The sequence below is a fragment of the Morus notabilis genome, unplaced genomic scaffold, assembly GCF_000414095.1.
Source record: "Morus notabilis unplaced genomic scaffold, ASM41409v2 Scaffold1285, whole genome shotgun sequence".
NCBI lineage: Eukaryota > Viridiplantae > Streptophyta > Magnoliopsida > Rosales > Moraceae > Morus > Morus notabilis.
In genome coordinates, this window is record NW_010362783.1 from 342,101 (window position 1) to 351,463 (window position 9,363).

Here is a 9,363-nt window from a genome sequence, read left to right on the forward strand (position 1 = left end):
TAATAATATTAAAGTTATTAATATAATTATGATATTATTTGTTACAATATTACTATTATATTATATTATATTATATTATATTATATTACAAGTCTGAATTTTAAATTGGGAAGATTGTAAATTTTAAATTTCATTAGGGATATTATGGGTATTATAAAAGTTTCATTAATTGTACTAGTTGATTCCCGCAATATTTAAAAGCTAAAGTTTTCTTTATGCTACTTCTGATTTTGGCTGTAAATTCTCAAAAAATTCTTTAAAAAGCACTTTTGAAGAGATTTATCAAACACTAAAATCAATTTCTGTTACAAGCATAAGCTGATTTTGGAAGGAAAAAATAATATCAAACTAAACCTTAATCTACTAAGAGAATAAAATATCATAAAATACTAACAGAATTTAAATAAAAAGATAAAATTGACCCTAAACGATATATTTAATCAATGATAAACTCGAGTTAATTATTAAAAAATTCAAGTTTATCATTAAAATAAATTCTAATTTGTCAGTGATATATTCAAGTTAATCATTGATAAACTTTAATAAAATACTAAGAAAAAAATAAATCAAATATAATTTATTAAAGATAAACTCAAGTAATATGATTTATCAGACATATAGGTAATATATTAAAAAAATAAACACAAATAAATTGTAAATATCTGAATGATACAACATAAAATAATGGAAAAAAATTTACTAGAGTAATAATTTAACAAAGTGATATTGACAAAATAATATTTTTTATTTTTAATAAAGAACGACCACCCAATTATTTCAAAACTGATTATTCTATAATCATTTTATAAATTAAAATTTTTTTCTAAAAAATTATTTTACAAATAAAATTTTATTTCTTGTTAAGTCATTTTTACAAAGGATAGAGAGATTAAAAAATACGCATTAAAATAAATTCTAATTTGTCAGTGATATATTCAAGTTAATCATTAATAAACTTTAATAAAATACTAAGAAAAAAATAAATCAAATATAATTTATTAAAGATAAACTCAAGTAATATGATTTATCAGACATATAGGTAATATATTAAAAAAATAAACACAAATAAATTGTAAATATCTGAATGATACAACATAAAATAATGGAAAAAAATTTACTAGAGTAATTATTTAACAAAGTGATATTAACAAAATAATATTTTTTATTTTTAATAAAGAACGACCACCTAATCATTTCAAAACTGATTATTCTATAATCATTTTATAAATTAAAATTTTTTTCTAAAAAATTATTTTACGAATAAAATTTTATTTCTTGTTAAGTCATTTTTACAAAGGATAGAGAGATTAAAAAATACGCATTAAAATAAATTCTAATTTGTCAGTGATATATTCAAGTTAATCATTAATAAACTTTAATAAAATACTAAGAAAAAAATAAATCAAATATAATTTATTAAAGATAAACTCAAGTAATATGATTTATCAGACATATAGGTAATATATTAAAAAAATAAACACAAATAAATTGTAAATATCTGAATGATACAACATAAAATAATGGAAAAAAATTTACTAGAGTAATTATTTAACAAAGTGATATTAACAAAATAATATTTTTTATTTTTAATAAAGAACGACCACCTAATCATTTCAAAACTGATTATTCTATAATCATTTTATAAATTAAAATTTTTTTCTAAAAAATTATTTTACAAATAAAATTTTATTTCTTGTTAAGTCATTTTTACAAAGGATAGAGAGATTAAAAAATACGCATTAGTAGAACCAAATAACAAATTTCACAGTGTAATAATTTCAAACTGACAAAATAATGACCGTGTTTAGAATTGATTTTGTTTTTATTTTTCACATTTTTTTAAAAAAAATAAAAATGTTTTCAAAACGATGTTTTGTGCAATAAAGACAAAAAATAAAAATAAAAACGCTTTTTTAGTAAAATGTAAAATGAGAGAAAAATAAAAAACGACTTTTAATCGTTTTTCATTTTTTATTTTCGTTTTCTTCTATCAAACAGAGAGAGAAAAAGAAATATTAATGGATTCTTTTACACTAAAAATAATCTCTTAATAAAATTATCAAACAAAATTTTAAAAATAATTTCTGTAATTAAAAATATTTTTATTTTTATTTTTATTTTCATTTTCATACAAAAAAAAAATTTTGTTTTGTAACGAGTTCCATTCTCCTTGTCGCATTCTTCTCTCCACTGCAGTCGCCGCTTCCCTCACCACAGGCTACGGCCTTCTTCCGAAACGGCCATTACTAGAGTTGCGAGCTACCGTTGCCGGAGTTCCCCAAATCACTAACGGAGATCCCCTTGTCGCGAGGCTTACGACGATCTCATCGCTGGGAGCTCGGCCTCGCGACGACCGTCCCCGTCGTGGATAGGTGATCTGTTATTCCAAATTTCCAGATGAGGAGATAAAAGGGGAGGAGAGAGAGTGAGAGGGAGAGATGAATATAGAGGGGAGGATCTGCTGCATCCTTATTTCCCCACGATCAGTTCACGGTCAAGATCTCGTCGTTTTTGTTCCTTTCGGAAGTTTTCCTTTTTTTTCCTTTTCTTTTTTTTTTTTTTTTTTTTTTTTTTTTTTTCTTCAGAGGCAATTGGAGATTGACGATTTTAGGGGTGGGATTCCCCGGTAAGGTCGTGGGGTAATGAGAGTGTTATGCTTTAGACGTTTTGAGAAGGAAAAAAAAAAAAAAAAAAAAGCGAGGAAAAGCTAATAGATGCATGCAGTCATTAGTTACATTTTGGCCAAACTACCGACAAAAAAAAAAAAGAAGTTGCATTTTGCCTAGTCCGTTTAGGTAAATTAGGGGTCCAAGTTAACTATGGCCAAGTAGATTTATTTGGATTAAATAATGAATTGAGGGCCCGTTTAGTTTCCTGATTCGAGTTTTTAATTTGAGTTGATATGTGATTTATGTGAGAGTTTTTTATTGTAGTAAAAAAGTTAGATGTGACTGTTTCTGAGAATTTTTTACTATAGCAAAACTCAAATTCTAAATTTAAATCGGTGAAATGAACATGGCTTGAATCTGAAAATGAGTGGAGAATTAATTGCTCACAATAGTTAATAATAAATTAACGGTAGTGAATTGAATATTGAATATGAATTTCTTTCTCAAAATTCCAAAAATTAAAGATTTAAAGTTAACTGAACGATTCAATTGACAACCAAAACACACAGAAACGCGATCCCATGTCTTTAAGACAAATTAACAATGTAGATGAATATAATTGAGCGTGCAGAATAAACTAACCCTTGTCTTTAAGTTTATCTTCAGTAGTAACTTCGTGATGAAGCGCTTGCTAGATAAATTAAGCCTCGTTCATTTCACCAATTCGAGTTTAAAATTTGAGTTTTGTTATAGTAAAAAGCTATCAGAAACAGTCACATCTAACTTTTTTACTACAGTAAAAAGCTCTCACATAAAGTCACATCTTAACTCAAATTAAAAATTCAAATCAGCGAACTAAACGGCCTTACGTCTTACTAGGAGCAACATAGGACCTCTTGAACAACTAATATAGGCACCTTTTCTTGTCAAATTTACTTTTAAGAGAACCAAGAGGGACTAAAACGTTATCAATATCATGCGCAACAAGAGGATGAGAATCACGAAAATCTTGCCCCCAAAATCCAACTATCCTACAAAATCTTTGAGACCTTAGTCAAAAGATTCAAATTTAAGTCCCCGTTCATTTCAGTGATTCAAGTTTAAAATTTGAGTTTTGCTACAGTAAAATGCTCTAAAAAACAGTCACATCTTACTTTTTGCTACAGTAAAAAGCTCTGATATAAAGTCACATCTCAACTCGAATCAGCGAATTAAACGTGTGCTTAAAGAATGTTCAATTCTTTCGCTAATATGTAACGCCAATTTTCCTCTATTATAGTGTCATTTTGACAATTTTTTTTTCCTGGGTGAATTAGATAAACACCACCTCTGCAATGGTTAGATAGAGAGAATTTTCAGTGGTTATTGTTAGGAAATGTGAGTTTCCTATATTGTGGGCCACATATTTATTCAATAATTATATTAAGTTATTTAATTAATTAGGTTAATTAAGTGATCTAATTATAGAAAGTCTCATAACAGGATATGGGTTGAATGGGTGGATACCCATATTGACCCAACTAGGTTTAATGGAAGCCTAATGGGGCAGTATATAAAGAAACTTAGGTTATGGTCCCCAATACATAAAATCATTCGGCAGTTTTCATTCTTTCCCATCTAGAGAGAAAACACCCCTTTAAGGAACTAAGGAGATTTGACTAAGAATTCTATTGGAGATTCAAGCCTGCATCAATGGAGACAGGTATTTATTCTAACTTATTTTCTTAGTAATTTGGTGTGATGATTCCTGGAATGTGCAACAAGGATTGAAAAGATCCAACAAGTGGTATCAGAGCGGTCATCACATTAAATTATTGAGAGAATTTTTATCTCCAATATCTCTGGCTGAATATCATGTTGATTGATTCATATGACTTTTCTTTTATTTATGAAATTTTAGATATGCTTTATTTTGTTAAGAAAAGCATGTATATAGATAATCATATGAATTCTTGGTGATTGATTTCATTCAATATTTGTTGAATAAATTCGGAATTATTTATTGTTCACAAAATTGATTATCTGGAAAATTAGGGATTAAGGAAACTTGGTAAAGGAATTTATTTGAGAAGTTTTTTTTCTCTCTCGGGTGTTTCTAGATTTTTTTTTTCTTTTCCTTCTTTCTTCTTTTCTTCGTCGGGTTGAAGATTGTGGCCGGCGATAGCCTTGGTTGCCGGCGCTGAGGAATTGAGGACGCGACCATTGGGCTGCGCCGGACAGTTATTGCCACAACCGGCCGGCCGCGGCATGGGGACTGGCGGTCTGGAGGCCGCCAGTGAAGAAGAAGGGTTGCATGACCCTAGGGTTAACCAAATTCTGGCCTTCGGCCCAGAACAAAAAAAAAAAGGACACGGGCCAGTTCAGGCCCGTGACAGAAAAGATAAGCACAGGCCCAAGGGCCTGTGCATTAGAACTAAAGGCCGCAGGTTATTACCAGCGGCCATAAGGAAAATAAATGCTAATTTTTGGCAATTTTGGGTTTATTTTAAACTTAATTTTAGAGATTTTGGGCATTTAGACAAATTATTACCCATTAAGAAATTAAGTGCAAATTAATTAAGGATTCAATTGAATAAAATGAAATGCCGGTTCTTTATTTTGTTTTATTTGATTATTATTGCACTTAATTGTCTTGTATTTTGAAATAATATTGTTGCCAAAGTAACCTCTGTTGTGGATGTTAATTTATTTTAGAATATAAAGATGTGTATGTTGTTATTTATGCGAATAATGATCAGCCCAAATGAAGGTTATTATTTGGCCAAATAATGAGTATACCTGTGGTAATAAATATGTGACAATTATAAGGTTTTCCATGTGAACAATAGTCGGCCCAAAGGAAGGCTATTGTTTGATAGGATTTATTGTCAATATTTGATTACTACGCGGATAGTACCACTTACAAGCTGATATTTTTGGTCCAAAGACTAAATATCAGTGTTATGCTAGGTATCTTAAAATGGGCCCACCACCTTGCTTCGAGTTATTTGTTTATGTCATGTATGCATTATAGGGTTGATTATGCTTATGTATGACATGAATGTTGATTGTGAGTATATTTTATTTTTGTTCTCTATTTAGTTTCTGCTACTGCTGTGAATGTTTCTGCTCAAGTTAACGCAATCCCAATGCTGAATGGGACAAATTTTAAAGTTTGGAAAGAGAACGTGGAAATCATTATCGGATGTATGGACTTAGACCTTGCGCTCAGGACAGAGCATCCCACTGCTACTATGGAAAATCTGAACACAGATAAAATTGAAAAGTGGAACCGCTCTAACCGCATGAGTCTAATGATCATGAAACGCTCCATTCCAGAGGCGTTTCGGGGCTCTATTACTGAGAGCACTAATGCCAAGAAGTTCCTCAAAGAACTTGAGCAATATTTTGTCAAGAATGAAAAGTCAGAATCGAATAACCTTCTAAATAAACTCATTTCCATGAGGTATAATGCAAAGGGGAACATAAGGGAGTACATTATGGAGATGTCTAACATCGCTGGGAAACTAAAGGCACTAAAGTTAGAGCTGTCTGAGGATTTGCTCGTGCATTTAGTTCTCATATCTCTTCCTACACAATACAGTCAATTTAAGGTGGGCTATAACATTCAAAAGGAAAAATGGACTGTTAATGAGCTCATATCATATTGTGAGCAAGAAGAGGAAAGGCTTCAGCGAGATAAGACTGAAAGTGCTCACTTAGCATCAACCTCTCAGAATAAGAACAAAAAGATAGCTATGGATACTGCAAAAGGAACACCGAAGCAGAAGAAAGTAAAGAAGCATGATGAGAAATTCACCTGCTATTTCTGCAAGAAAGGAAAGACTCTCATTATGGTTTGTTTTGAAGTTAATTTAGCTTCTGTACCTAAGGATACTTGGTGGGTAGATTCTGGTGCCACTACTCACATAAGTATGTCTATGCACGGTTGACTGTGGAACTAACCGCCAGATGATGCTGAAAGATTCATCTTTGTGGGTCATGACAAGAAAGTTCCAGTTGAAGCTATCAGAACATTTAGATTATTATTAAAGACTGGTGTCTATTTGGATTTGATTGAGACTTTTGTTGCACCGTCATTTAGACGGAATTTAATTTCTATTTCTAGTTTGGACAAATCCGGTTATTCTTGTTCCTTCGGAAATAATAAAGTTAGTCTTTCTCATAATTCAAATGTTGTTGGTACTGGTTCTTTAATTGATAATCTTTATATGCTTGATACTGTTACTTCTGATAATGAAATTTTACACACTAGTGCACGAGGTACAAAGCAAAAATTAAATGAGAATTCTGCCACCCTATGGCACAAGCGTTTAGGTCATATCTCTAAACAGAGAATTCAGAGGCTTATGAGTGATGGAATTCTTGGTCCCCTAGATTTGACAGACTTTCAAGGCTGCGTTGAGTGCATCAAGAGGAAACAGACAAACACAAGAAAATTAGGTGCCGACAGGGCTACAGACGTCTTAGAACTCATTCATACAAATATATGTGGACCATTCTCTACGGCTTCATGGAATGGTCAACAATATTTCATTACGTTCATAGACGATTATTCAAGATACGGTTACCTATACTTAATACATGAGAAGTCACAGTCAGTGGACATTTTCAAGGAATTTAAAGCCGAAGTTGAACTTCAACTAGGCAAGAAAATTAAGGTTGTCAAATCAGATCGTGGTGGTGAATACTACGGCTAATATGACGGATCAGGTGAACAACGTCCATGACCATTCGCTATCTTCCTAAAAGAATGTGGAATCGTCCCGCAATACACAATGCCGGACAAGCCTAGCATGAATGGTGTTCCTGAGAGATGAAACAGAACTCTTAAAGACATGGTGAGAAGCATGATTAGTCATTCTTCCTTGCCTGAATCACTTTGGGGAGAAGCACTAAAGACTGCGGTTTATATCCTTAACAGGGTTCCAAGCAAAGCAGTGGCCAAAATCCCTTATGGACTGTAGACTGGAAAGAAGCCCAGCATTAGGGATTTACATGTTTAGGGTTGTCCAGCAGAGGCAAGGCTTTATAGGCCAAATGAACAAAAATTGGACTCAAGAACGGTCAGCTGCTACTTTGTTGGATATGCTGAATGCTCTCGGGGCTTCAAGTTTTACAATCCCACTACTAGGTCCTTCTTCGAGACGGGAAATGCAAGATTTCTTGAGGATGTCGAGTTTGGGGGAGAAGATAAAGTAAGAAGTGTTGTCTTTGAGGAAGAAGATTTTGTTTCTCTTCCCAATATTGCTATTGTCAATGACCAGGCTGTAATACCTGTCATTGTTTAAGACATAACTCCGGAACAAGACAACAATGAAGTTCTCCATGCAACACCTATAGAGCAACTCAACAACCTCAAGAAGTGTCATTAAGGAGATCCACCAGAGAAAGGAGAAGTGCGATTCTAGATGATTATATTGTATTTCTCCAAGAACATGAAGATGGTGTGAGCTTAGGAGAAGATGATCCTATCAACTTCCAACAAGTCTTACAGAGTTCTAATGCTCAAAAGTGGATTTATGACATGAAGGATGAGATGAAATCTATGAAAGACAATGACGTTTGGGATCTTGTCGAGTTGCCTAAAGGAACGAAACGCATAGGTTGTAAATGGATATTTAAGACCAAAAGGGATTTGAAGGGTAACATCAAAAGATATAAGGCTCGTCTAGTTGCCAAAGGATTCACTCAGAAGGAAGGCATAGACTACAAAGAGACTTTCTCTCCGATTTCTTCGAAAGACTCTTTTAGGACAGTTATGGCACTTGTACCTCATTTAGACTTAGAGCTACATCAGATGGATGTTAAGACAACGTTTCTCAATGGCGACATTGATAAGACGGTTTATATGGTCCAGCTAGAAAACTTTATATCTGGAGATTCAAAGTCTATGGTATGCAAGTTAAAGAAGTTCATCTATAGTCTCAAACAGGCTTCCCGTCAATGATATCACAAATTTCATCAAGTTATCACTTTCTATAGTTTTGAGGTGAATGTGGTCGATGATTGTGTATATCACAAGTTCAGTGGGAGTAAATTCATCTTCCTGATTTTGTATGTCAATGACATATTACTTGTCAGCAGCGATATAGGCTTATTGCACGAAACCAAGAAATTTCTTACTAAGAATTTTGAGATGAAAGATCTTGGTGACGCCTCTTTTGTATTAGGAATTCAGATACTATGAGATCGCTCTCAAGGTATCCTTGGGTTATCATAAAAGGACTATATCGAAAAGGTTCTGGATGTTGGCCCAAGGTTGAATATTCTCATGTTTTGATGATCACAAACACAATGTATTATGTCTCTAATGATTCTATTTTGAGTTGTGTATTTAGCGTAATTATTGTTATAAATCAACTCAAGAAGCATTTTGAGGAATACAATGCAAATACATTCAAGATTGACAAATGTAAATTGAAGAAGGAATTCAAGGCTTGAAGTGCTAAAATATCAAAGATCAAGAGCAAGCAAACACTGGACAAGTACTAATTTTTTTTTAATATCTCCTTAGTCTTGTATTTGATTTTGACTTCATACTGTCATGATTAATTCTTGTTTTGGCTCATGCACACAGTCACATTATTCTTTAAAAATGAGACTAAACTCAGTGCATAATGACATTTGGCCTAAAAGTACAAATGTGTGAAGATTTGAGGCAAATTAAGTGTCATCCGGTCGACCTACGTCGTCCGGTGACAGAGAAGGCTAAATGCACCGGTCGACCGGTGATGCCTCAACCGGTCAACCG